This window comes from Channa argus, unplaced genomic scaffold, assembly GCF_033026475.1.
Source record: "Channa argus isolate prfri unplaced genomic scaffold, Channa argus male v1.0 Contig014, whole genome shotgun sequence".
NCBI lineage: Eukaryota > Metazoa > Chordata > Actinopteri > Anabantiformes > Channidae > Channa > Channa argus.
This window is the reverse complement of record NW_027125233.1, coordinates 550,067-576,661: the sequence shown is the minus strand read 5'-3', so window position 1 is coordinate 576,661 and position 26,595 is coordinate 550,067. Positions and strand designations below refer to the sequence as shown.

The 26,595-nt window shown below is 41.8% G+C and overlaps 28 pseudogenes; all 28 read right to left on the bottom strand.

Moving 5' to 3' along the window:
• Positions 1 to 500: 500 nt before the first annotated feature.
• On the bottom strand, positions 501 to 619 carry LOC137112611 (5S ribosomal RNA; annotated as a pseudogene).
• Positions 620 to 1,486: 867 nt separating this feature from the next.
• On the bottom strand, positions 1,487 to 1,615 carry LOC137112703 (5S ribosomal RNA; annotated as a pseudogene).
• An 858-nt stretch (positions 1,616 to 2,473) lies between these two features.
• Positions 2,474 to 2,592, bottom strand: LOC137112626 (5S ribosomal RNA; annotated as a pseudogene).
• A 251-nt stretch (positions 2,593 to 2,843) lies between these two features.
• Positions 2,844 to 2,972, bottom strand: LOC137112635 (5S ribosomal RNA; annotated as a pseudogene).
• An 867-nt stretch (positions 2,973 to 3,839) lies between these two features.
• On the bottom strand, positions 3,840 to 3,958 carry LOC137112525 (5S ribosomal RNA; annotated as a pseudogene).
• Positions 3,959 to 4,815: 857 nt separating this feature from the next.
• Positions 4,816 to 4,934, bottom strand: LOC137113080 (5S ribosomal RNA; annotated as a pseudogene).
• An 857-nt stretch (positions 4,935 to 5,791) lies between these two features.
• Positions 5,792 to 5,910, bottom strand: LOC137112865 (5S ribosomal RNA; annotated as a pseudogene).
• An 867-nt stretch (positions 5,911 to 6,777) lies between these two features.
• On the bottom strand, positions 6,778 to 6,896 carry LOC137112864 (5S ribosomal RNA; annotated as a pseudogene).
• An 868-nt stretch (positions 6,897 to 7,764) lies between these two features.
• LOC137112863 (5S ribosomal RNA) lies at positions 7,765 to 7,883 on the bottom strand (annotated as a pseudogene).
• Positions 7,884 to 8,740: 857 nt separating this feature from the next.
• LOC137112906 (5S ribosomal RNA) lies at positions 8,741 to 8,859 on the bottom strand (annotated as a pseudogene).
• Positions 8,860 to 9,726: 867 nt separating this feature from the next.
• LOC137112895 (5S ribosomal RNA) lies at positions 9,727 to 9,845 on the bottom strand (annotated as a pseudogene).
• Positions 9,846 to 10,702: 857 nt separating this feature from the next.
• Positions 10,703 to 10,821, bottom strand: LOC137113079 (5S ribosomal RNA; annotated as a pseudogene).
• Positions 10,822 to 11,679: 858 nt separating this feature from the next.
• Positions 11,680 to 11,798, bottom strand: LOC137112862 (5S ribosomal RNA; annotated as a pseudogene).
• Positions 11,799 to 12,665: 867 nt separating this feature from the next.
• On the bottom strand, positions 12,666 to 12,784 carry LOC137112883 (5S ribosomal RNA; annotated as a pseudogene).
• Positions 12,785 to 13,641: 857 nt separating this feature from the next.
• On the bottom strand, positions 13,642 to 13,760 carry LOC137112861 (5S ribosomal RNA; annotated as a pseudogene).
• An 867-nt stretch (positions 13,761 to 14,627) lies between these two features.
• On the bottom strand, positions 14,628 to 14,746 carry LOC137112860 (5S ribosomal RNA; annotated as a pseudogene).
• An 867-nt stretch (positions 14,747 to 15,613) lies between these two features.
• LOC137112858 (5S ribosomal RNA) lies at positions 15,614 to 15,732 on the bottom strand (annotated as a pseudogene).
• An 867-nt stretch (positions 15,733 to 16,599) lies between these two features.
• Positions 16,600 to 16,718, bottom strand: LOC137112857 (5S ribosomal RNA; annotated as a pseudogene).
• Positions 16,719 to 17,585: 867 nt separating this feature from the next.
• LOC137112856 (5S ribosomal RNA) lies at positions 17,586 to 17,704 on the bottom strand (annotated as a pseudogene).
• Positions 17,705 to 18,561: 857 nt separating this feature from the next.
• LOC137113078 (5S ribosomal RNA) lies at positions 18,562 to 18,680 on the bottom strand (annotated as a pseudogene).
• An 855-nt stretch (positions 18,681 to 19,535) lies between these two features.
• On the bottom strand, positions 19,536 to 19,654 carry LOC137113015 (5S ribosomal RNA; annotated as a pseudogene).
• An 857-nt stretch (positions 19,655 to 20,511) lies between these two features.
• On the bottom strand, positions 20,512 to 20,630 carry LOC137113077 (5S ribosomal RNA; annotated as a pseudogene).
• Positions 20,631 to 21,485: 855 nt separating this feature from the next.
• Positions 21,486 to 21,604, bottom strand: LOC137113014 (5S ribosomal RNA; annotated as a pseudogene).
• Positions 21,605 to 22,461: 857 nt separating this feature from the next.
• Positions 22,462 to 22,580, bottom strand: LOC137113075 (5S ribosomal RNA; annotated as a pseudogene).
• An 857-nt stretch (positions 22,581 to 23,437) lies between these two features.
• Positions 23,438 to 23,556, bottom strand: LOC137112855 (5S ribosomal RNA; annotated as a pseudogene).
• An 867-nt stretch (positions 23,557 to 24,423) lies between these two features.
• LOC137113074 (5S ribosomal RNA) lies at positions 24,424 to 24,542 on the bottom strand (annotated as a pseudogene).
• Positions 24,543 to 25,399: 857 nt separating this feature from the next.
• Positions 25,400 to 25,518, bottom strand: LOC137113189 (5S ribosomal RNA; annotated as a pseudogene).
• Positions 25,519 to 26,385: 867 nt separating this feature from the next.
• LOC137112854 (5S ribosomal RNA) lies at positions 26,386 to 26,504 on the bottom strand (annotated as a pseudogene).
• Between the last annotated feature and the right edge of the window lie 91 nt (positions 26,505 to 26,595).

The following is a 26,595-nucleotide window of genomic DNA, read 5'->3' as shown; positions in this document are numbered from 1 at the left end:
CCCCTGTCCAGGGGGTCAGGGTGCAACATACAAAGATAAATTAGCATGTTCCCTCTCCGATCCCCAAACCAAAATCCAGGATCGAGATGTTCCAACAGAATGATATTTATTTTAAACGAAAGAAAGTGTCAAACAAAACATGACACTACAACTAAGGGCGAACCAAGGCCAACATAATAAACAAAATAAGCCATTTCCCATAGAAAGTGCTAGCTAGCCTGATAGAAATAAACAAACCAAAAGACAGTCGCTAACCCTTACTCCCTAATGTGAAAACAGTCCAAGAAAATGGCAGTTCACCCCTACAGATTTAATACTATTTACAAAATATACAATTTATTTAACATGGTCTACTAGTAATGAAGCACGATGGTTGAGAAACCAATAAAGTAGCAAAACAACAGCAATGAAAGAACAAAATTTGATGAAAATATAGAACAATTTCTATGAATAAATAGGCAGTAACACCAGCTTGTGCTGCCCGTAAACCCAAGCAAAAAAGCTTAAAGCACCTGGTATTCCCAGGCAGTCTTCCTACCAAGTACTAACCAGGCCCGGCTCTATTTGGCTGCCGAGATCGGACGAGATCGGGCGCTTAGAGAGCGGTGTGGCCGTAAGCTGCATTTGACATCATCAACAGCTCTTAAAAACGCTGGAGAAGCAGAATGCATGACACTTGCTAAGAAGAAGATAAATGTGGCAAAGTACAAAGTAATATAACTGTACTGGTCTGTTACGCCCCTGTCCAGGGGGTCAGGGTGCAACATACAAAGATAAATTAGCATGTTCCCTCTCCGATCCCCAAACCAAACTCCAGTATCGAGATGTTCCAACAGAATGATATTTATTTTAAACGAAAGAAAGTGTCAAACAAAACATGACACTACAACTCAGGGCGAACCAAGGCCAACATAATAAACAAAATAAGCCATTTCCCACAGAAAGTGCTAGCTAGCCTGATAGAAATAAACAAACCAAAAGACACTCGCTAACCCTAACTCCCTAATGTGAAAACAAGAGAAAACAATCAAAAGAAAATGGCTGTTCACCCCTAAAGATTTAATACTATTTACAAAATATACAATTTATAAACAAAACCACGGCACAAAACCTAAGAATTCAAAAATGCTAAATAAGGTTTGGAAACCAAGAACAGCAAACAGGTGCTGCTGCCAGAAAGAGCCTCGCTAGCTGTTGGGAACCGTACTTTTAAAACTCCAGGAAGTGTAGGATGGACCAATCAGCTTCCTGTACTGCCCCTCAATCCGGCCAATCAGGCAGGGCACCTATAAGAACAAGAAAATAAAAACAACACATATGGCCAGGACCGTAACATGGTCTACTAGTAATGAAGCACGATGGTTGACAAACCAATAAAGTAGCAAAACAGTAATGAAAGAACAAAATTTGATGAAAATATAGAACAATTTCTATGAATAAATAGGCAGTAACACCAGCTTGTGCTGCCCGTAAACCCAAGCAAAAAAGCTTACAGCACCTGGTATTCCCACGCGGTCTTCCTACCAAGTACTAACCAGGCCCGGCTTTATTTGGCTGCCGAGATCGGACGAGATCAGACGAGATCGGGCGCTTAGAGAGCAGTGTGGCCGTAAGCTGCATTTGACATCATCAAAAGCTCTTAAAAACGCTGGAGAAGCAGAATGCATGACACTTGCTAAGAAGAAGATAAATGGGGCAAAGTACAAAGTACTATAACTGTACTGGTCTGTTACGCCCCTGTCTAGGGGGTCAGGGTGCAACATACAAAGATAAATTAGCATGTTCCCTCTCCGATCCCCAAACCAAAATCCAGGATCGAGATGTTCCAACAGAATGATATTTATTTTAAACGAAAGAAAGTGTCAAACAAAACATGACACTACAACTCAGGGCGAACCAAGGACCAACATAATAAACAAATTAAGCCATTTCCCACAGAAAGTGCTAGCTAGCCTGATAGAAATAAACAAACCAAAAGACAGTCGCTAACCCTAACTCCCAAATGTGAAAACAATCCAAAGAAAATGACAGTTCACCCCTACAGATTTAATACTATTTACAAAATATACAATTTATAGACAAAACCACGGCACAAAACCTAACAATTCAAAAATGCTAAATAAGGTTTGGAAACCAAGAACAGCAAACAGGTGCTGCTGCCAGAAAGAGCCTCGCTAGCTGTTGGGAACCGTACTTTTAAAACTCCAGGAAGTGTAGGATGGACCAATCAGCTTCCTGTACTGCCCCCCAATCCGGCCAATCAGGCAGGGCACCTATAAGAACAACAAAAAAAAAACAACACATATGGCCAGGACCGTAACATGGTCTACTAGTAATGAAGCACGATGGTTGACAAACCAATAAATTATCAAAATAGCAATGAAAGAACAAAATTTGATGAAAATATGGAACAATTTCTATGAATAAATAGGCAGTAACACAAGCTTGTGCTGCCCGTAAACCCAAGCAAAAAAGCTTACAGCACCTGGTATTCCCAGGCGGTCTTCCAACCAAATACTAACTAGGCCCGGCCTTATTTGGCTGCCGAGATCGGACGAGATCGGGCGCTTAGAGAGCGGTGTGGCCGTAAGCTGCATTTGACATCATCAACAGCTCCTAAAAACGCTGGAGAAGCAGAATGCATGACACTCGCTAAGAAGAAGATAAATGTGGCAAAGTACTAAAACGGTACTGGTCTAGTAGTAAAGAAGCACGATGGTTGACAAACCAATAAAGTAGCAAAACAGCAATGAAAGAACAAAATTTGATGAAAATATAGAACAATTTCTAGGAATAAATAGGCAGTAACACCAGCTTGTGCTGCCCGTAAACCCAAGCAAAAAAGCTTACAGCACCTGGTATTCCCAGGCGGTCTTCCTACCAAGTACTAACCAGGCCCGGCTCTATTTGGCTGCCGAGATCGGACGAGATCGGACGAGATCGGGCGCTTAGAGAGCGGTGTGGCCGTAAGCTGCATTTGATATCATCAACAGCTCCTAAAAACACTGTAGAAGCAGAATGCATAACACTTGCTAAGAAGAAGATAAATGTGGCAAAGTACAAAGTACTATAACTGTACTGGTCTGTTACGCCCCTGTCTAGGGGGTCAGGGTGCAACATACAAAGATAAATTAGGATGTTCCCTCTCCGGTCTCCAAACCATAATCCAGGATCGAGATGTTCCAACAGAATTATATTTATTTTAAACAACATAAAGTGTCAAACAAAACATGACACTACAACTCAGGGCGAACCAAGGCCAACATAATAAACAAAATAAGCCATTTCCCACAGAAAGTGCTAGCTAGCCTGATAGAAATAAACAAACCAAAAGACAGTCGCTAACCCTAACTCCCTAATGTGAAAACAAGAGAAAACAATCAAAAGAAAATGGCTGTTCACCACTACAGATTTAATACTATTTACAAAATATACAATTTATAAACAAAACCACGGCACAAAACCTAACAATTCAAAAATGCTAAATAAGGTTTGGAAACCAAGAACAGCAAACAGGTGCTGATGCCAGAAAGAGCCTCGCTAGCTGTTGGGAACCGTACTTTTAAAACTCCAGGAAGTGTAGGATGGACCAATCAGCTTCCTGTACTGCCCCCCAATCCGGCCAATCAGGCAGGGCACCTATAAGAACAAGAAAATAAAAACAACACATATGGCCAGGACCGTAACATGGTCTACTAGTAATGAAGCACGATGGTTGACAAACCAATAAAGTAGCAAAATAGCAATGAAAGAACAAAATTTGATGAAAATATAGAACAATTTCTATGAATAAATAGGCAGTAACACCAGCTTGTGCTGCCCGTAAACCCAAGCAAAAAAGCTTACAGCACCTGGTATTCCCAGGCGGTCTTCCTACCAAGTACTAACCAGGCCCGGCTCTATTTGGCTGCCGAGATCGGACGAGATTGGGCGCTTAGAGAGCGGTGTGGCCGTAAGCTGCATTTGACATCATCAACAGCTCTTAAAAACACTGGAGAAGCAGAATGCATGACACTTGCTAAGAAGAAGACAAATGTGGCAAAGTACAAAGTACTATAACTGTAATGGTCTGTTACGCCCCTGTCCAGGGGGTCAGGGTGCAACATACAAAGATAAATTAGCATGTTCCCTCTCCGATCCCCAAACCAAAATCCAGGATCGAGATGTTCCAACAGAATGATATTTATTTTAAACGAAAGAAAGTGTCAAACAAAACATGACACTACAACTCAGGGCGAACCAAGGCCAACATAATAAACAAAATAAGCCATTTCCCACAGAAAGTGCTAGCTAGCCTGATAGAAATAAACAAACCAAAAGACAGTCGCTAACCCTAACTCCCTAATGTGAAAACAGTCCAAAGAAAATGGCTGTTCACCCCTACAGATTTAATACTATTTACAAAATATACAATTTATAAACAAAACCACGGCACAAAACCTAACAATTCAAAAATGCTAAATAAGGTTTGGAAACCAAGAACAGCAAACAGGTGCTGCTGCCAGAAAGAGCCTCGCTAGCTGTTGGGAACCGTACTTTTAAAACTCCAGGAAGTGTAGGATGGACCAATCAGCTTCCTGTACTGCCCCTCAATCCGGCCAATCAGGCAGGGCACCTATAAGAACAACATATCAAAAACAACACATATGGCCAGGACCGTAACATGGTCTACTAGTAATGAAGCACGATGGTTGACAAACCAATAAAGTAGCAAAACAGTAATGAAAGAACAAAATTTGATGAAAATATAGAACAATTTCTATGAATAAATAGGCAGTAACACCAGCTTGTGCTGCCCGTAAACCCAAGCAAAAAAGCTTACAGCACCTGGTATTCCCACGCGGTCTTCCTACCAAGTACTAACCAGGCCCGGCTCTATTTGGCTGCCGAGATCGGACGAGATCGGGCGCTTAGAGAGCGGTGTGGCCGTAAGCTGCATTTGACATCATCAACAGCTCTTAAAAACATTGGAGAAGCAGAATGCATGAAACTTGCTAAGACGAAGATAAATGTGGCAAAGTACAAAGTACTATAACTGTACTGGTCTGTTACGCCCCTGTCCAGGGGGTCAGGGTGCAACATACAAAGATAAATTAGCATGTTCCCTCTCCGATCCCCAAACCAAAATCCAGGATCGAGATGTTCCAACAGAATGATATTTATTTTAAACGAAAGAAAGTGTCAAACAAAACATGACACTACAACTCAGGGCGAACCAAGGCCAACATAATAAACAAAATAAGCCATTTCCCACAGAAAGTGCTAGCTAGCCTGATAGAAATAAACAAACCAAAACACAGTCGCTAACCCTAACTCCCTAATGTGAAAACAGTCCAAAGAAAATGGCTGTTCACCCCTACAGATTTAATACTATTTACAAAATATACAATTTATAAACAAAACCACGGCATAAAACCTAACAATTCAAAAATGCTAAATAAAGTTTGGAAACCAAGAACAGCAAACAGGTGCTGCTGCCAGAAAGAGCCTCGCTAGCTGTTGGGAACCGTACTTTTAAAACTCCAGGAAGTGTAGGATGGACCAATCAGCTTCCTGTACTGCCCCCCAATCCGGCCAATCAGGCAGGGCACCTATAAGAACAACAAAATAAAAACAACACATATGGCCAGGACCGTAACATGGTCTACTAGTAATGAAGCACGATGGTTGAAAAACCAATAAAGTAGCAAAACAGCAATGAAAGAACAAAATTTGATGAAAATAAAGAACAATTTCTATGAATAAATAGGCAGTAACACCAGCTTGTGCTGCCCGTAAACCCAAGCAAAAAAGCTTACAGCACCTGGTATTCCCAGGCGGTCTTCCTACCAAGTACTAACCAGGCCCGGCTCTATTTGGCTGCCGAGATCGGACGAGATCGGGCGCTTAGAGAGCGGTGTGGCCGTAAGCTGCATTTGACATCATCAACAGCTCTTAAAAACGCTGGAGAAGCAGAATGCATGACACTTGCTAAGAAGAAGATAAATGTGGCAAAGTACAAAGTACTATAACTGTACTGGTCTGTTACGCCCCTGTCCAGGGGGTCAGGGTGCAACATACAAAGATAAATTAGCATGTTCCCTCTCCGATCCCCAAACCAAAATCCAGGATCGAGATGTTCCAACAGAATGATATTTATTTTAAACGAAAGAAAGTGTCAAACAAAACATGACACTACAACTCAGGGCGAACCAAGGCCAACATAATAAACAAAATAAGCCATTTCCCACAGAAAGTGCTAGCTAGCCTGATAGAAATAAACAAACCAAAAGACAGTCGCTAACCCTAACTCCCTAATGTGAAAACAAGAGAAAACAATCAAAAGAAAATGGCTGTTCACCCCTACAGATTTAATACGAATTACAAAATATACAATTTATAAACAAAACCACGGCACAAAACCTAACAATTCAAAAATGCTAAATAAGGTTTGGAAACCAAGAACAGCAAACAGGTGCTGCTGCCAGAAAGAGCCTCGCTAGCTGTTGGGAACCGTACTTTTAAAACTCCAGGAAGTGTAGGATGGACCAATCAGCTTCCTGTACTGCCCCTCAATCCGGCCAATCAGGCAGGGCACCTATAAGAACGAGAAAATAAAAACAACACATATGGCCAGGACCGTAACATGGTCTACTAGTAATGAAGCACGATGGTTGAAAAACCAATAAAGTAGCAAAACAGCAATGAAAGAACAAAATTTGATGAAAATATAGAACAATTTCTATGAATAAATAGGCAGTAACACCAGCTTGTGCTGCCCGTAAACCCAAGCAAAAAAGCTTACAGCACCTGGTATTCCCAGGCGGTCTTCCTACCAAGTACTAACCAGGCCCGGCTCTATTTGGCTGCCGAGATCGGACGAGATCGGGCGCTTAGAGAGCGGTGTGGCCGTAAGCTGCATTTGACATCATCAACAGCTCTTAAAAACGCTGGAGAAGCAGAATGCATGACACTTGCTAAGAAGAAGATAAATGTGGCAAAGTACAGAGTACTATAACTGTACTGGTCTGTTACGCCCCTGTCCAGGGGGTCAGGGTGCAACATACAAAGATAAATTAGCATGTTCCCTCTCCGATCCCCAAACCAAAATCCAGGATCGAGATGTTCCAACAGAATGATATTTATTTTAAACGAAAGAAAGTGTCAAACAAAACATGACACTACAACTCAGGGCGAACCAAGGCCAACATAATAAACAAAATAAGCCATTTCCCACAGAAAGTGCTAGCTAGCCTGATAGAAATAAACAAACCAAAAGACAGTCGCTAACCCTAACTCCCTAATGTGAAAACAAGAGAAAACAATCAAAAGAAAATGGCTGTTCCCCCCTACAGATTTAATACGAATTACAAAATATACAATTTATAAACAAAACCACGGCACAAAACCTAAGAATTCAAAAATGCTAAATAAGGTTTGGAAACCAAGAACAGCAAACAGGTGCTGCTGCCAGAAAGAGCCTCGCTAGCTGTTGGGAACCGTACTTTTAAAACTCCAGGAAGTGTAGGATGGACCAATCAGCTTCCTGTACTGCCCCTCAATCCGGCCAATCAGGCAGGGCACCTATAAGAACGAGAAAATAAAAACAACACATATGGCCAGGACCGTAACATGGTCTACTAGTAATGAAGCACGATGGTTTTAAAAACCAATAAAGTAGCAAAACAGCAATGAAAGAACAAAATTTGATGAAAATATAGAACAATTTCTATGAATAAATTGGCAGTAACACCAGCTTGTGCTGCCCGTAAACCCAAGCAAAAAAGCTTACAGCACCTGGTATTCCCAGGCGGTCTTCCTACCAAGTACTAACCAGGCCCGGCTCTATTTGGCTGCCGAGATCGGACGAGATCGGGCGCTTAGAGAGCGGTGTGGCCGTAAGCTGCATTTGACATCATCAACAGCTCTTAAAAACGCTGGAGAAGCAGAATGCATGACACTTGCTAAGAAGAAGATAAATGTGGCAAAGTACAAAGTACTATAACTGTACTGGTCTGTTACGCCCCTGTCCAGGGGGTCAGGGTGCAACATACAAAGATAAATTAGCATGTTCCCTCTCCGATCCCCAAACCAAAATCCAGGATCGAGATGTTCCAACAGAATGATATTTATTTTAAACGAAAGAAAGTGTCAAACAAAACATGACACTACAACTCAGGGCGAACCAAGGCCAACATAATAAACAAAATAAGCCATTTCCCACAGAAAGTGCTAGCTAGCCTGATAGAAATAAACAAACCAAAAGACAGTCGCTAACCCTAACTCCCAAATGTGAAAACAATCCAAAGAAAATGGCAGTTCACCCCTACAGATTTAATACTATTTACAAAATATACAATTTATAAACAAAACCACGGCATAAAACCTAACAATTCAAAAATGCTAAATAAAGTTTGGAAACCAAGAACAGCAAACAGGTGCTGCTGCCAGAAAGAGCCTCGCTAGCTGTTGGGAACCGTACTTTTAAAACTCCAGGAAGTGTAGGATGGACCAATCAGCTTCCTGTACTGCCCCCCAATCCGGCCAATCAGGCAGGGCACCTATAAGAACAACAAAATAAAAACAACACATATGGCCAGGACCGTAACATGGTCTACTAGTAATGAAGCACGATGGTTGACAAACCAATAAAGTAGCAAAACAGCAATGAAAGAACAAAATTTGATGAAAATATAGAACAATTTCTATGAATAAATAGGCAGTAACACCAGCTTGTGCTGCCCGTAAACCCAAGCAAAAAAGCTTACAGCACCTGGTATTCCCAGGTGGTCTTCCTACCAAGTACTAACCAGGCCCGGCTCTATTTGGCTGCCGAGATCGGACGAGATCGGGCGCTTAGAGAGCGGTGTGGCCGTAAGCTGCATTTGACATCATCAACAGCTCTTAAAAACGCTGGAGAAGCAGAATGCATGACACTTGCTAAGAAGAAGATAAATGTGGCAAAGTACAAAGTACTATAACTGTACTGGTCTGTTACGCCCCTGTCCAGGGGGTCAGGGTGCAACATACAAAGATAAATTAGCATGTTCCCTCTCCGATCCCCAAACCAAAATCCAGGACCGAGATGTTCCAACAGAATGATATTTATTTTAAACGAAAGAAAGTGTCAAACAAAACATGACACTACAACTCAGGGCGAACCAAGGCCAACATAATAAACAAAATAAGCCATTTCCCACAGAAAGTGCTAGCTAGCCTGATAGAAATAAACAAACCAAAAGACAGTCGCTAACCCTAACTCCCTAATGTGAAAACAAGAGAAAACAATCAAAAGAAAATGGCTGTTCACCCCTACAGATTTAATACGAATTACAAAATATACAATTTATAAACAAAACCACGGCACAAAACCTAACAATTCAAAAATGCTAAATAAGGTTTGGAAACCAAGAACAGCAAACAGGTGTTACTGCCAGAAAGAGCCTCGCTAGCTGTTGGGAACCGTACTTTTAAAACTCCAGGAAGTGTAGGATGGACCAATCAGCTTCCTGTACTGCCCCTCAATCCGGCCAATCAGGCAGGGCACCTATAAGAACGAGAAAATAAAAACAACACATATGGCCAGGACCGTAACATGGTCTACTAGTAATGTAGCACGATGGTTGAAAAACCAATAAAGTAGCAAAACAGCAATGAAAGAACAAAATTTGATGAAAATATAGAACAATTTCTATGAATAAATAGGCAGTAACACCAGCTTGTGCTGCCCGTAAACCCAAGCAAAAAAGCTTACAGCACCTGGTATTCCCAGGTGGTCTTCCTACCAAGTACTAACCAGGCCCGGCTCTATTTGGCTGCCGAGATCGGACGAGATCGGGCGCTTAGAGAGCGGTGTGGCCGTAAGCTGCATTTGACATCATCAACAGCTCTTAAAAACACTGGAGAAGCAGAATGCATGACACTTGCTAAGAAGAAGACAAATGTGGCAAAGTACAAAGTACTATAACTGTACTGGTCTGTTACGCCCCTGTCCAGGGGGTCAGGGTGCAACATACAAAGATAAATTAGCATGTTCCCTCTCCGATCCCCAAACCAAAATCCAGGATCGAGATGTTCCAACAGAATGATATTTATTTTAAACGAAAGAAAGTGTCAAACAAAACATGACACTACAACTCAGGGCGAACCAAGGCCAACATAATAAACAAAATAAGCCATTTCCCACAGAAAGTGCTAGCTAGCCTGATAGAAATAAACAAACCAAAAGACAGTCGCTAACCCTAACTCCCTAATGTGAAAACAGTCCAAAGAAAATGGCTGTTCACCCCTACAGATTTAATACGAATTACAAAATATACAATTTATAAACAAAACCACGGCACAAAACCTAACAATTCAAAAATGCTAAATAAGGTTTGGAAACCAAGAACAGCAAACAGGTGCTGCTGCCAGAAAGAGCCTCGCTAGCTGTTGGGAACCGTACTTTTAAAACTCCAGGAAGTGTAGGATGGACCAATCAGCTTCCTGTACTGCCCCTCAATCCGGCCAATAAGGCAGGGCACCTATAAGAACAACATATCAAAAACAACACATATGGCCAGGACCGTAACATGGTCTACTAGTAATGAAGCACGATGGTTGACAAACCAATAAAGTAGCAAAACAGTAATGAAAGAACAAAATTTGATGAAAATATAGAACAATTTCTATGAATAAATAGGCAGTAACACCAGCTTGTGCTGCCCGTAAACCCAAGCAAAAAAGCTTACAGCACCTGGTATTCCCACGCGGTCTTCCTACCAAGTACTAACCAGGCCCGGCTCTATTTGGCTGCCGAGATCGGACGAGATCGGGCGCTTAGAGAGCGGTGTGGCCGTAAGCTGCATTTGACATCATCAACAGCTCTTAAAAACGTTGGAGAAGCAGAATGCATGAAACTTGCTAAGACGAAGATAAATGTGGCAATGTACAAAGTACTATAACTGTACTGGTCTGTTACGCCCCTGTCCAGGGGGTCAGGGTGCAACATACAAAGATAAATTAGCATGTTCCCTCTCCGATCCCCAAACCAAAATCCAGGATCGAGATGTTCCAACAGAATGATATTTATTTTAAACGAAAGAAAGTGTCAAACAAAACATGACACTACAACTCAGGGCGAACCAAGGCCAACATAATAAACAAAATAAGCCATTTCCCACAGAAAGTGCTAGCTAGCCTGATAGAAATAAACAAACCAAAACACAGTCGCTAACCCTAACTCCCTAATGTGAAAACAGTCCAAAGAAAATGGCTGTTCACCCCTACAGATTTAATACTATTTACAAAATATACAATTTATAAACAAAACCACGGCATAAAACCTAAAAATTCAAAAATGCTAAATAAAGTTTGGAAACCAAGAACAGCAAACAGGTGCTGCTGCCAGAAAGAGCCTCGCTAGCTGTTGGGAACCGTACTTTTAAAACTCCAGGAAGTGTAGGATGGACCAATCAGCTTCCTGTACTGCCCCCCAATCCGGCCAATCAGGCAGGGCACCTATAAGAACAACAAAATAAAAACAACACATATGGCCAGGACCGTAACATGGTCTACTAGTAATGAAGCACGATGGTTTTAAAAACCAATAAAGTAGCAAAACAGCAATGAAAGAACAAAATTTGATGAAACTATAGAACAATTTCTATGAATAAATTGGCAGTAACACCAGCTTGTGCTGCCCGTAAACCCAAGCAAAAAAGCTTACAGCACCTGGTATTCCCAGGCGGTCTTCCTACCAAGTACTAACCAGGCCCGGCTCTATTTGGCTGCCGAGATCGGACGAGATCGGGCGCTTAGAGAGCGGTGTGGCCGTAAGCTGCATTTGACATCATCAACAGCTCTTAAAAACGCTGGAGAAGCAGAATGCATGACACTTGCTAAGAAGAAGATAAATGTGGCAAAGTACAAAGTACTATAACTGTACTGGTCTGTTACGCCCCTGTCCAGGGGGTCAGGGTGCAACATACAAAGATAAATTAGCATGTTCCCTCTCCGATCCCCAAACCAAAATCCAGGATCGAGATGTTCCAACAGAATGATATTTATTTTAAACGAAAGAAAGTGTCAAACAAAACATGACACTACAACTCAGGGCGAACCAAGGCCAACATAATAAACAAAATAAGCCATTTCCCACAGAAAGTGCTAGCTAGCCTGATAGAAATAAACAAACCAAAAGACAGTCGCTAACCCTAACTCCCTAATGTGAAAACAAGAGAAAACAATCAAAAGAAAATGGCTGTTCACCCCTACAGATTTAATACGAATTACAAAATATACAATTTATAAACAAAACCACGGCACAAAACCTAACAATTCAAAAATGCTAAATAAGGTTTGGAAACCAAGAACAGCAAACAGGTGTTACTGCCAGAAAGAGCCTCGCTAGCTGTTGGGAACCGTACTTTTAAAACTCCAGGAAGTGTAGGATGGACCAATCAGCTTCCTGTACTGCCCCTCAATCCGGCCAATCAGGCAGGGCACCTATAAGAACGAGAAAATAAAAACAACACATATGGCCAGGACCGTAACATGGTCTACTAGTAATGTAGCACGATGGTTGAAAAACCAATAAAGTAGCAAAACAGCAATGAAAGAACAAAATTTGATGAAAATATAGAACAATTTCTATGAATAAATAGGCAGTAACACCAGCTTGTGCTGCCCGTAAACCCAAGCAAAAAAGCTTACAGCACCTGGTATTCCCAGGTGGTCTTCCTACCAAGTACTAACCAGGCCCGGCTCTATTTGGCTGCCGAGATCGGACGAGATCGGGCGCTTAGAGAGCGGTGTGGCCGTAAGCTGCATTTGACATCATCAACAGCTCTTAAAAACACTGGAGAAGCAGAATGCATGACACTTGCTAAGAAGAAGACAAATGTGGCAAAGTACAAAGTACTATAACTGTACTGGTCTGTTACGCCCCTGTCCAGGGGGTCAGGGTGCAACATACAAAGATAAATTAGCATGTTCCCTCTCCGATCCCCAAACCAAAATCCAGGATCGAGATGTTCCAACAGAATGATATTTATTTTAAACGAAAGAAAGTGTCAAACAAAACATGACACTACAACTCAGGGCGAACCAAGGCCAACATAATAAACAAAATAAGCCATTTCCCACAGAAAGTGCTAGCTAGCCTGATAGAAATAAACAAACCAAAAGACAGTCGCTAACCCTAACTCCCTAATGTGAAAACAGTCCAAAGAAAATGGCTGTTCACCCCTACAGATTTAATACTATTTACAAAATATACAATTTATAAACAAAACCACGGCACAAAACCTAACAATTCAAAAATGCTAAATAAGGTTTGGAAACCAAGAACAGCAAACAGGTGCTGCTGCCAGAAAGAGCCTCGCTAGCTGTTGGGAACCGTACTTTTAAAACTCCAGGAAGTGTAGGATGGACCAATCAGCTTCCTGTACTGCCCCCCAATCCGGCCAATCAGGCAGGGCACCTATAAGAACAACAAAATAAAAACAACACATATGGCCAGGACCGTAACATGGTCTACTAGTAATGAAGCACGATGGTTGAAAAACCAATAAAGTAGCAAAACAGCAATGAAAGAACAAAATTTGATGAAAATATAGAACAATTTCTATGAATAAATAGGCAGTAACACCAGCTTGTGCTGCCCGTAAACCCAAGCAAAAAAGCTTACAGCACCTGGTATTCCCAGGCGGTCTTCCTACCAAGTACTAACCAGGCCCGGCTCTATTTGGCTGCCGAGATCGGACGAGATCGGGCGCTTAGAGAGCGGTGTGGCCGTAAGCTGCATTTGACATCATCAACAGCTCTTAAAAACGCTGGAGAAGCAGAATGCATGACACTTGCTAAGAAGAAGATAAATGTGGCAAAGTACAAAGTACTATAACTGTACTGGTCTGTTACGCCCCTGTCCAGGGGGTCAGGGTGCAACATACAAAGATAAATTAGCATGTTCCCTCTCCGATCCCCAAACCAAAATCCAGGACCGAGATGTTCCAACAGAATGATATTTATTTTAAACGAAAGAAAGTGTCAAACAAAACATGACACTACAACTCAGGGCGAACCAAGGCCAACATAATAAACAAAATAAGCCATTTCCCACAGAAAGTGCTAGCTAGCCTGATAGAAATAAACAAACCAAAAGACAGTCGCTAACCCTAACTCCCTAATGTGAAAACAAGAGAAAACAATCAAAAGAAAATGGGTGTTCACCCCTACAGATTTAATACGAATTACAAAATATACAATTTATAAACAAAACCACGGCATAAAACCTAACAATTCAAAAATGCTAAATAAAGTTTGGAAACCAAGAACAGCAAACAGGTGCTGCTGCCAGAAAGAGCCTCGCTAGCTGTTGGGAACCGTACTTTTAAAACTCCAGGAAGTGTAGGATGGACCAATCAGCTTCCTGTACTGCCCCCCAATCCGGCCAATCAGGCAGGGCACCTATAAGAACAACAAAATAAAAACAACACATATGGCCAGGACCGTAACATGGTCTACTAGTAATGAAGCACGATGGTTGAAAAACCAATAAAGTAGCAAAACAGCAATGAAAGAACAAAATTTGATGAAAATATAGAACAATTTCTATGAATAAATAGGCAGTAACACCAGCTTGTGCTGCCCGTAAACCCAAGCAAAAAAGCTTACAGCACCTGGTATTCCCAGGCGGTCTTCCTACCAAGTACTAACCAGGCCCGGCTCTATTTGGCTGCCGAGATCGGACGAGATCGGGCGCTTAGAGAGCGGTGTGGCCGTAAGCTGCATTTGACATCATCAACAGCTCTTAAAAACGCTGGAGAAGCAGAATGCATGACACTTGCTAAGAAGAAGATAAATGTGGCAAAGTACAAAGTACTATAACTGTACTGGTCTGTTACGCCCCTGTCCAGGGGGTCAGGGTGCAACATACAAAGATAAATTAGCATGTTCCCTCTCCGATCCCCAAACCAAAATCCAGGACCGAGATGTTCCAACAGAATGATATTTATTTTAAACGAAAGAAAGTGTCAAACAAAACATGACACTACAACTCAGGGCGAACCAAGGCCAACATAATAAACAAAATAAGCCATTTCCCACAGAAAGTGCTAGCTAGCCTGATAGAAATAAACAAACCAAAAGACAGTCGCTAACCCTAACTCCCTAATGTGAAAACAAGAGAAAACAATCAAAAGAAAATGGCTGTTCACCCCTACAGATTTAATACGAATTACAAAATATACAATTTATAAACAAAACCACGGCACAAAACCTAAGAATTCAAAAATGCTAAATAAGGTTTGGAAACCAAGAACAGCAAACAGGTGCTGCTGCCAGAAAGAGCCTCGCTAGCTGTTGGGAACCGTACTTTTAAAACTCCAGGAAGTGTAGGATGGACCAATCAGCTTCCTGTACTGCCCCTCAATCCGGCCAATCAGGCAGGGCACCTATAAGAACGAGAAAATAAAAACAACACATATGGCCAGGACCGTAACATGGTCTACTAGTAATGAAGCACGATGGTTGAAAAACCAATAAAGTAGCAAAACAGCAATGAAAGAACAAAATTTGATGAAAATATAGAACAATTTCTATGAATAAATAGGCAGTAACACCAGCTTGTGCTGCCCGTAAACCCAAGCAAAAAAGCTTACAGCACCTGGTATTCCCAGGCGGTCTTCCTACCAAGTACTAACCAGGCCCGGCTCTATTTGGCTGCCGAGATCGGACGAGATCGGGCGCTTAGAGAGCGGTGTGGCCGTAAGCTGCATTTGACATCATCAACAGCTCTTAAAAACGCTGGAGAAGCAGAATGCATGACACTTGCTAAGAAGAAGATAAATGTGGCAAAGTACAAAGTACTATAACTGTACTGGTCTGTTACGCCCCTGTCCAGGGGGTCAGGGTGCAACATACAAAGATAAATTAGCATGTTCCCTCTCCGATCCCCAAACCAAAATCCAGGATCGAGATGTTCCAACAGAATGATATTTATTTTAAACGAAAGAAAGTGTCAAACAAAACATGACACTACAACTCAGGGCAAACCAAGGCCAACATAATAAACAAAATAAGCCATTTCCCACAGAAAGTGCTAGCTAGCCTGATAGAAATAAACAAACCAAAAGACAGTCGCTAACCCTAACTCCCTAATGTGAAAACAAGAGAAAACAATCAAAAGAAAATGGCTGTTCACCCCTACAGATTTAATACGAATTACAAAATATACAATTTATAAACAAAACCACGGCACAAAACCTAAGAATTCAAAAATGCTAAATAAGGTTTGGAAACCAAGAACAGCAAACAGGTGCTGCTGCCAGAAAGAGCCTCGCTAGCTGTTGGGAACCGTACTTTTAAAACTCCAGGAAGTGTAGGATGGACCAATCAGCTTCCTGTACTGCCCCTCAATCCGGCCAATCAGGCAGGGCACCTATAAGAACGAGAAAATAAAAACAACACATATGGCCAGGACCGTAACATGGTCTACTAGTAATGAAGCACGATGGTTGAAAAACCAATAAAGTAGCAAAACAGCAATGAAAGAACAAAATTTGATGAAAATATAGAACAATTTCTATGAATAAATAGGCAGTAACACCAGCTTGTGCTGCCCGTAAACCCAAGCAAAAAAGCTTACAGCACCTGGTATTCCCAGGCGGTCTTCCTACCAAGTACTAACCAGGCCCGGCTCTATTTGGCTGCCGAGATCGGACGAGATCGGGCGCTTAGAGAGCGGTGTGGCCGTAAGCTGCATTTGACATCATCAACAGCTCTTAAAAACGCTGGAGAAGCAGAATGCATGACACTTGCTAAGAAGAAGATAAATGTGGCAAAGTACAAAGTACTATAACTGTACTGGTCTGTTACGCCCCTGTCCAGGGGGTCAGGGTGCAACATACAAAGATAAATTAGCATGTTCCCTCTCCGATCCCCAAACCAAAATCCAGGATCGAGATGTTCCAACAGAATGATATTTATTTTAAACGAAAGAAAGTGTCAAACAAAACATGACACTACAACTCAGGGCGAACCAAGGCCAACATAATAAACAAAATAAGCCATTTCCCACAGAAAGTGCTAGCTAGCCTGATAGAAATAAACAAACCAAAAGACAGTCGCTAACCCTAACTCCCTAATGTGAAAACAAGAGAAAACAATCAAAAGAAAATGGCTGTTCACCCCTACAGATTTAATACGAATTACAAAATATACAATTTATAAACAAAACCACGGCACAAAACCTAAGAATTCAAAAATGCTAAATAAGGTTTGGAAACCAAGAACAGCAAACAGGTGCTGCTGCCAGAAAGAGCCTCGCTAGCTGTTGGGAACCGTACTTTTAAAACTCCAGGAAGTGTAGGATGGACCAATCAGCTTCCTGTACTGCCCCTCAATCCGGCCAATCAGGCAGGGCACCTATAAGAATGAGAAAATAAAAACAACACATATGGCCAGGACCGTAACATGGTCTACTAGTAATGAAGCACGATGGTTGACAAACCAATAAAGTAGCAAAACAGCAATGAAAGAACAAAATTTGATGAAAATATAGAACAATTTCTATGAATAAATAGGCAGTAACACCAGCTTGTGCTGCCCGTAAACCCAAGCAAAAAAGCTTACAGCACCTGGTATTCCCAGGCGGTCTTCCTACCAAGTACTAACCAGGCCCGGCTCTATTTGGCTGCCGAGATCGGACGAGATCGGGCGCTTAGAGAGCGGTGTGGCCGTAAGCTGCATTTGACATCATCAACAGCTCTTAAAAACGCTGGAGAAGCAGAAGGCATGACACTTGCTAAGAAGAAGATAAATGTGGCAAAGTACAAAGTACTATAACTGTACTGGTCTGTTACGCCCCTGTCCAGGGGGTCAGGGTGCAACATACAAAGATAAATTAGCATGTTCCCTCTCCGATCCCCAAACCAAAATCCAGGATCGAGATGTTCCAACAGAATGATATTCATTTTAAACGAAAGAAAGTGTCAAACAAAACATGACACTACAACTCAGGGCGAACCAAGGCCAACATAATAAACAAAATAAGCCATTTCCCACAGAAAGTGCTAGCTAGCCTGATAGAAAGAAACAAACCAAAAGACAGTCGCTAACCCTAACTCCCAAATGTGAAAACAATCCAAAGAAAATGGCAGTTCACCCCTACAGATTTAATACTATTTACAAAATATACAATTTATAAACAAAACGACGGCATAAAACCTAACAATTCAAAAATGCTAAATAAAGTTTGGAAACCAAGAACAGCAAACAGGTGCTGCTGCCAGAAAGAGCCTCGCTAGCTGTTGGGAACCGTACTTTTAAAACTCCAGGAAGTGTAGGATGGACCAATCAGCTTCCTGTACTGCCCCCCAATCCGGCCAATCAGGCAGGGCACCTATAAGAACAACAAAATAAAAACAACACATATGGCCAGGACCGTAACATGGTCTACTAGTAATGAAGCACGATGGTTGACAAACCAATAAAGTAGCAAAACAGTAATGAAAGAACAAAATTTGATGAAAATATAGAACAATTTCTATGAATAAATAGGCAGTAACACCAGCTTGTGCTGCCCGTAAACCCAAGCAAAAAAGCTTACAGCACCTGGTATTCCCACGCGGTCTTCCTACCAAGTACTAACCAGGCCCGGCTCTATTTGGCTGCCGAGATCGGACGAGATCGGGCGCTTAGAGAGCGGTGTGGCCGTAAGCTGCATTTGACATCATCAACAGCTCTTAAAAACGTTGGAGAAGCAGAATGCATGAAACTTGCTAAGACGAAGATAAATGTGGCAAAGTACAAAGTACTATAACTGTACTGGTCTGTTACGCCCCTGTCCAGGGGGTCAGGGTGCAACATACAAAGATAAATTAGCATGTTCCCTCTCCGATCCCCAAACCAAAATCCAGGATCGAGATGTTCCAACAGAATGATATTTATTTTAAACGAAAGAAAGTGTCAAACAAAACATGACACTACAACTCAGGGCGAACCAAGGCCAACATAATAAACAAAATAAGCCATTTCCCACAGAAAGTGCTAGCTAGCCTGATAGAAATAAACAAACCAAAACACAGTCGCTAACCCTAACTCCCTAATGTGAAAACAGTCCAAAGAAAATGGCTGTTCACCCCTACAGATTTAATACTATTTACAAAATATTCAATTTATAAACAAAACCACGGCATAAAACCTAACAATTCAAAAATGCTAAATAAAGTTTGGAAACCAAGAACAGCAAACAGGTGCTGCTGCCAGAAAGAGCCTCGCTAGCTGTTGGGAACCGTACTTTTAAAACTCCAGGAAGTGTAGGATGGACCAATCAGCTTCCTGTACTGCCCCCCAATCCGGCCAATCAGGCAGGGCACCTATAAGAACAAGAAAATAAAAAAAACATATGGCCAGGACCGTAACATGGTCTACTAGTAATGAAGCACGATGGTTGACAAACCAATAAAGTAGCAAAACAGTAATGAAAGAACAAAATTTGATGAAAATATAGAACAATTTCTATGAATAAATAGGCAGTAACACCAGCTTGTGCTGCCCGTAAACCCAAGCAAAAAAGCTTACAGCACCTGGTATTCCCACGTGGTCTTCCTACCAAGTACTAACCAGGCCCGGCTCTATTTGGCTGCCGAGATCGGACGAGATCGGGCGCTTAGAGAGCGGTGTGGCCGTAAGCTGCATTTGACATCATCAACAGCTCTTAAAAACGCTGGAGAAGCAGAATGCATGACACTTGCTAAGAAGAAGATAAATGTGGCAAAGTACAAAGTACTATAACTGTACTGGTCTGTTACGCCCCTGTCCAGGGGGTCAGGGTGCAACATACAAAGATAAATTAGCATGTTCCCTCTCCGATCCCCAAACCAAAATCCAGGATCGAGATGTTCCAACAGAATGATATTTATTTTAAACGAAAGAAAGTGTCAAACAAAACATGACACTACAACTCAGGGCGAACCAAGGCCAACATAATAAACAAAATAAGCCATTTTCCACAGAAAGTGCTAGCTAGCCTGATAGAAATAAACAAACCAAAAGACAGTCGCTAACCCTAACTCCCAAATGTGAAAACAATCCAAAGAAAATGGCAGTTCACCCCTACAGATTTAATACTATTTACAAAATATACAATTTATAAACAAAACCACGGCATAAAACCTAACAATTCAAAAATGCTAAATAAAGTTTGGAAACCAAGAACAGCAAACAGGTGCTGCTGCCAGAAAGAGCCTCGCTAGCTGTTGGGAACCGTACTTTTAAAACTCCAGGAAGTGTAAGATGGACCAATCAGCTTCCTGTACTGCCCCCCAATCCGGCCAATCAGGCAGGGCACCTATAAGAACAAGAAAATAAAAACAACACATATGGCCAGGACCGTAACATGGTCTACTAGTAATGAAGCACGATGGTTGACAAACCAATAAAGTAGCAAAACAGTAATGAAAGAACAAAATTTGATGAAAATATAGAACAATTTCTATGAATAAATAGGCAGTAACACCAGCTTGTGCTGCCCGTAAACCCAAGCAAAAAAGCTTACAGCACCTGGTATTCCCACGCGGTCTTCCTACCAAGTACTAACCAGGCCCGGCTCTATTTGGCTGCCGAGATCGGACGAGATCGGGCGCTTAGAGAGCGGTGTGGCCGTAAGCTGCATTTGACATCATCAACAGCTCTTAAAAACGTTGGAGAAGCAGAATGCATGAAACTTGCTAAGACGAAGATAAATGTGGCAAAGTACAAAGTACTATAACTGTACTGGTCTGTTACGCCCCTGTCCAGGGGGTCAGGGTGCAACATACAAAGATAAATTAGCATGTTCCCTCTCCGATCCCCAAACCAAAATCCAGGATCGAGATGTTCCAACAGAATGATATTTATTTTAAACGAAAGAAAGTGTCAAACAAAACATGACACTACAACTCAGGGCGAACCAAGGCCAACATAATAAACAAAATAAGCCATTTCCCACAGAAAGTGCTAGCTAGCCTGATAGAAATAAACAAACCAAAACACAGTCGCTAACCCTAACTCCCTAATGTGAAAACAGTCCAAAGAAAATGGCTGTTCACCCCTACAGATTTAATACTATTTACAAAATATTCAATTTATAAACAAAACCACGGCATAAAACCTAACAATTCAAAAATGCTAAATAAAGTTTGGAAACCAAGAACAGCAAACAGGTGCTGCTGCCAGAAAGAGCCTCGCTAGCTGTTGGGAACCGTACTTTTAAAACTCCAGGAAGTGTAGGATGGACCAATCAGCTTCCTGTACTGCCCCCCAATCCGGCCAATCAGGCAGGGCACCTATAAGAACAAGAAAATAAAAAAAACATATGGCCAGGACCGTAACATGGTCTACTAGTAATGAAGCACGATGGTTGACAAACCAATAAAGTAGCAAAACAGTAATGAAAGAACAAAATTTGATGAAAATATAGAACAATTTCTATGAATAAATAGGCAGTAACACCAGCTTGTGCTGCCCGTAAACCCAAGCAAAAAAGCTTACAGCACCTGGTATTCCCACGTGGTCTTCCTACCAAGTACTAACCAGGCCCGGCTCTATTTGGCTGCCGAGATCGGACGAGATCGGGCGCTTAGAGAGCGGTGTGGCCGTAAGCTGCATTTGACATCATCAACAGCTCTTAAAAACGCTGGAGAAGCAGAATGCATGACACTTGCTAAGAAGAAGATAAATGTGGCAAAGTACAAAGTACTATAACTGTACTGGTCTGTTACGCCCCTGTCCAGGGGGTCAGGGTGCAACATACAAAGATAAATTAGCATGTTCCCTCTCCGATCCCCAAACCAAAATCCAGGATCGAGATGTTCCAACAGAATGATATTTATTTTAAACGAAAGAAAGTGTCAAACAAAACATGACACTACAACTCAGGGCGAACCAAGGCCAACATAATAAACAAAATAAGCCATTTTCCACAGAAAGTGCTAGCTAGCCTGATAGAAATAAACAAACCAAAAGACAGTCGCTAACCCTAACTCCCAAATGTGAAAACAATCCAAAGAAAATGGCAGTTCACCCCTACAGATTTAATACTATTTACAAAATATACAATTTATAAACAAAACCACGGCATAAAACCTAACAATTCAAAAATGCTAAATAAAGTTTGGAAACCAAGAACAGCAAACAGGTGCTGCTGCCAGAAAGAGCCTCGCTAGCTGTTGGGAACCGTACTTTTAAAACTCCAGGAAGTGTAAGATGGACCAATCAGCTTCCTGTACTGCCCCCCAATCCGGCCAATCAGGCAGGGCACCTATAAGAACAAGAAAATAAAAACAACACATATGGCCAGGACCGTAACATGGTCTACTAGTAATGAAGCACGATGGTTGACAAACCAATAAAGTAGCAAAACAGTAATGAAAGAACAAAATTTGATGAAAATATAGAACAATTTCTATGAATAAATAGGCAGTAACACCAGCTTGTGCTGCCCGTAAACCCAAGCAAAAAAGCTTACAGCACCTGGTATTCCCACGCGGTCTTCCTACCAAGTACTAACCAGGCCCGGCTCTATTTGGCTGCCGAGATCGGACGAGATCGGGCGCTTAGAGAGCGGTGTGGCCGTAAGCTGCATTTGACATCATCAACAGCTCTTAAAAACGTTGGAGAAGCAGAATGCATGAAACTTGCTAAGACGAAGATAAATGTGGCAAAGTACAAAGTACTATAACTGTACTGGTCTGTTACGCCCCTGTCCAGGGGGTCAGGGTGCAACATACAAAGATAAATTAGCATGTTCCCTCTCCGATCCCCAAACCAAAATCCAGGATCGAGATGTTCCAACAGAATGATATTTATTTTAAACGAAAGAAAGTGTCAAACAAAACATGACACTACAACTCAGGGCGAACCAAGGCCAACATAATAAACAAAATAAGCCATTTCCCACAGAAAGTGCTAGCTAGCCTGATAGAAATAAACAAACCAAAACACAGTCGCTAACCCTAACTCCCTAATGTGAAAACAGTCCAAAGAAAATGGCTGTTCACCCCTACAGATTTAATACTATTTACAAAATATACAATTTATAAACAAAACCACGGCATAAAACCTAACAATTCAAAAATGCTAAATAAAGTTTGGAAACCAAGAACAGCAAACAGGTGCTGCTGCCAGAAAGAGCCTCGCTAGCTGTTGGGAACCGTACTTTTAAAACTCCAGGAAGTGTAGGATGGACCAATCAGCTTCCTGTACTGCCCCCCAATCCGGCCAATCAGGCAGGGCACCTATAAGAACAACAAAATAAAAACATCACATATGGCCAGGACCGTAACATGGTCTACTAGTAATGAAGCACGATGGTTGAAAAACCAATAAAGTAGCAAAACAGCAATGAAAGAACAAAATTTGATGAAAATATAGAACAATTTCTATGAATAAATAGGCAGTAACACCAGCTTGTGCTGCCCGTAAACCCAAGCAAAAAAGCTTACAGCACCTGGTATTCCCAGGCGGTCTTCCTACCAAGTACTAACCAGGCCCGGCTCTATTTGGCTGCCGAGATCGGACGAGATCGGGCGCTTAGAGAGCGGTGTGGCCGTAAGCTGCATTTGACATCATCAACAGCTCTTAAAAACGCTGGAGAAGCAGATTGCATGACACTTGCTAAGAAGAAGATAAATGTGGCAAAGTACAAAGTACTATAACTGTACTGGTCTGTTACGCCCCTGTCCAGGGGGTCAGGGTGCAACATACAAAGATAAATTAGCATGTTCCCTCTCCGATCCCCAAACCAAAATCCAGGATCGAGATGTTCCAACAGAATGATATTTATTTTAAACGAAAGAAAGTGTCAAACAAAACATGACACTACAACTCAGGGCGAACCAAGGCCAACATAATAAACAAAATAAGCCATTTCCCACAGAAAGTGCTAGCTAGCCTGATAGAAATAAACAAACCAAAAGACAGTCGCTAACCCTAACTCCCTAATGTGAAAACAAGAGAAAACAATCAAAAGAAAATGGGTGTTCACCCCTACAGATTTAATACGAATTACAAAATATACAATTTATAAACAAAACCACGGCACAAAACCTAAGAATTCAAAAATGCTAAATAAGGTTTGGAAACCAAGAATAGCAAACAGGTGCTGCTGCCAGAAAGAGCCTCGCTAGCTGTTGGGAACCGTACTTTTAAAACTCAAGGAAGTGTAGGATGGACCAATCAGCTTCCTGTACTGCCCCTCAATCCGGCCAATCAGGCAGGGCACCTATAAGAACGAGAAAATAAAAACAACACATATGGCCAGGACCGTAACATGGTCTACTAGTAATGAAGCACGATGGTTGACAAACCAATAAAGTAGCAAAACAGCAATGAAAGAACAAAATTTGATGAAAATATAGAACAATTTCTATGAATAAATAGGCAGTAACACCAGCTTGTGCTGCCCGTAAACCCAAGCAAAAAAGCTTACAGCACCTGGTATTCCCACGCGGTCTTCCTACCAAGTACTAACCAGGCCCGGCTCTATTTGGCTGCCGAGATCGGACGAGATCGGGCGCTTAGAGAGCGGTGTGGCCGTAAGCTGCATTTGACATCATCAACAGCTCTTAAAAACGCTGGAGAAGCAGAATGCATGACACTTGCTAAGAAGAAGATAAATGTGGCAAAGTACAAAGTACTATAACTGTACTGGTCTGTTACGCCCCTGTCCAGGGGGTCAGGGTGCAACATACAAAGATAAATTAGCATGTTCCCTCTCCGATCCCCAAACCAAAATCCAGGATCGAGATGTTCCAACAGAATGATATTCATTTTAAACGAAAGAATGTGTCAAACAAAACATGACACTACAACTCAGGGCGAACCAAGGCCAACATAATAAACAAAATAAGCCATTTCCCACAGAAAGTGCTAGCTAGCCTGATAGAAATAAACAAACCAAAAGACAGTCGCTAACCCTAACTCCCTAATGTGAAAACAGTCCAAAGAAAATGGCTGTTCACCCCTACAGATTTAATACTATTTACAAAATATACAATTTATAAACAAAACCACGGCATAAAACCTAACAATTCAAAAATGCTAAATAAAGTTTGGAAACCAAGAACAGCAAACAGGTGCTGCTGCCAGAAAGAGCCTCGCTAGCTGTTGGGAACCGTACTTTTAAAACTCCAGGAAGTGTAGGATGGACCAATCAGCTTCCTGTACTGCCCCCCAATCCGGCCAATCAGGCAGGGCACCTATAAGAACAACAAAATAAAAACAACACATATGGCCAGGACCGTAACATGGTCTACTAGTAATGAAGCACGATGGTTGAAAAACCAATAAAGTAGCAAAACAGCAATGAAAGAACAAAATTTGATGAAAATATAGAACAATTTCTATGAATAAATAGGCAGTAACACCAGCTTGTGCTGCCCGTAAACCCAAGCAAAAAAGCTTACAGCACCTGGTATTCCCAGGCGGTCTTCCTACCAAGTACTAACCAGGCCCGGCTCTATTTGGCTGCCGAGATCGGACGAGATCAGGCGCTTAGAGAGCGGTGTGGCCGTAAGCTGCATTTGACATCATCAACAGCTCTTAAAAACGCTGGAGAAGCAGAATGCATGACACTTGCTAAGAAGAAGATAAATGTGGCAAAGTACAAAGTACTATAACTGTACTGGTCTGTTACGCCCCTGTCCAGGGGGTCAGGGTGCAACATACAAAGATAAATTAGCATGTTCCCTCTCCGATCCCCAAACCAAAATCCAGGACCGAGATGTTCCAACAGAATGATATTTATTTTAAACGAAAGAAAGTGTCAAACAAAACATGACACTACAACTCAGGGCGAACCAAGGCCAACATAATAAACAAAATAAGCCATTTCCCACAGAAAGTGCTAGCTAGCCTGATAGAAATAAACAAACCAAAAGACAGTCGCTAACCCTAACTCCCTAATGTGAAAACAAGAGAAAACAATCAAAAGAAAATGGCTGTTCACCCCTACAGATTTAATACGAATTACAAAATATACAATTTATAAACAAAACCACGGCACAAAACCTAAGAATTCAAAAATGCTAAATAAGGTTTGGAAACCAAGAACAGCAAACAGGTGCTGCTGCCAGAAAGAGCCTCGCTAGCTGTTGGGAACCGTACTTTTAAAACTCCAGGAAGTGTAGGATGGACCAATCAGCTTCCTGTACTGCCCCTCAATCCGGCCAATCAGGCAGGGCACCTATAAGAACGAGAAAATAAAAACAACACATATGGCCAGGACCGTAACATGGTCTACTAGTAATGAAGCACGATGGTTGAAAAACCAATAAAGTAGCAAAACAGCAATGAAAGAACAAAATTTGATGAAAATATAGAACAATTTCTATGAATAAATAGGCAGTAACACCAGCTTGTGCTGCCCGTAAACCCAAGCAAAAAAGCTTACAGCACCTGGTATTCCCAGGCGGTCTTCCTACCAAGTACTAACCAGGCCCGGCTCTATTTGGCTGCCGAGATCGGACGAGATCGGGCGCTTAGAGAGCGGTGTGGCCGTAAGCTGCATTTGACATCATCAACAGCTCTTAAAAACGCTGGAGAAGCAGAATGCATGACACTTGCTAAGAAGAAGATAAATGTGGCAAAGTACAA